This window comes from Trypanosoma theileri (assembly GCF_002087225.1).
Source record: "Trypanosoma theileri isolate Edinburgh chromosome Unknown TM35_Tth_73_V1, whole genome shotgun sequence".
NCBI lineage: Eukaryota > Euglenozoa > Kinetoplastea > Trypanosomatida > Trypanosomatidae > Trypanosoma > Trypanosoma theileri.
This window is the reverse complement of record NW_021639915.1, coordinates 11,149-12,408: the sequence shown is the minus strand read 5'-3', so window position 1 is coordinate 12,408 and position 1,260 is coordinate 11,149.

Here is a 1,260-nt window from a genome sequence, read left to right as displayed (position 1 = left end):
GACAGCAGCAGCAGTATCAGCAGTTCTGTGTGGGTGCGTGTACCACTACTGATTGTGGTTACACTGGCCTGTATTCTTGTGTGCTGAATATTGTAATGGTGGTGTGGTGTGACTCAGGTCATCCTTTGTTTTCTCTTTTTCTTTTTTCCATGCATCCACACTACAGTCTAACTAATCTTCCACCTGTTGGGATATTCTTCTTTTTATGTTTCTTAATGTTAATGTGTTTTGTTTGTGTTTTTGCTCTCTGTGTGTTTATCCTATTATAATTATTATTGCTACTCCATTTTGTGTGTGTGTATTCTTGGAGACTCTCTCTGTGTGTGCACCTGGGCTTGCACTGTAATAATGATGATGAAATGTTTTTTGTAGTGGAAAAAGAAAAAAAATAATAACAGATGCATTTATATTTATAATTGCTTATATACACACACACATAGACTTACACCCATAGTTGGTTTATTTCTGTGTGTTTACCGGTTAAATTGGGCTAATTAATAATTTTTTTTTCTTTGCTTTAGTGTGCGTGGGTCATTCTGTGCTTTTGCCCTGCACGGTTTGGAAATCTATTTTATAGGAGCAAAGGAACAAATAGTAGGTAATACAATTTTTATTTCTAATTACTTGAACGAAGCAGCATACTCAGTGGTCTGTGAGTTATTTTTGTGCAATTTGTGCTCTTAATTTGTGTTTTTTTCGTTTTCTTTGCTTGGGCACTGTGTGCTTTTTCCTGCATTGGTTGTGTATTGGAGTGTTTTGTGGGGAGAAAGAAAAATAATAAGGAATACATGTGTATATTTGTAATTGTGCTTGGTTTGACCTGAAGAGGCATTTTGATGTATTTCTGTGCGTTACTCTTCTGATGGTTGTACTCTCTAACTTCTTTTTTTTTTTGTGTGGGTAATTGGGATTCTCTGTTTGTTATTGGGTATTGTGTGCGTTTTTACTTTAATTTGGGTAGTATATGAGTTATGGTTGCATGTTTTTTTTTTCTGCGTGTGCCTCTGCTGTAATTATTGAGTGTTCTTTGATTTGGTAATGTGTTTTCATCTTCTGTTTTTCTATTGATTCACTTTGTTTCTGTTTTTCTATCCGGTTTTTGTTTTTCTGTAAGCGATTGAAGTAAGACTACTACAAGAAGTATTGTAATGGTAATGATGCGCTACGTGCTGTGTATCCTCGCTCTCCTGCTCTCATGTGCGTGTGTGCACGTCCTCGCTGAAGAAGTGCCTGCCGCCGATCTTTCCGACCAAGTCCCTG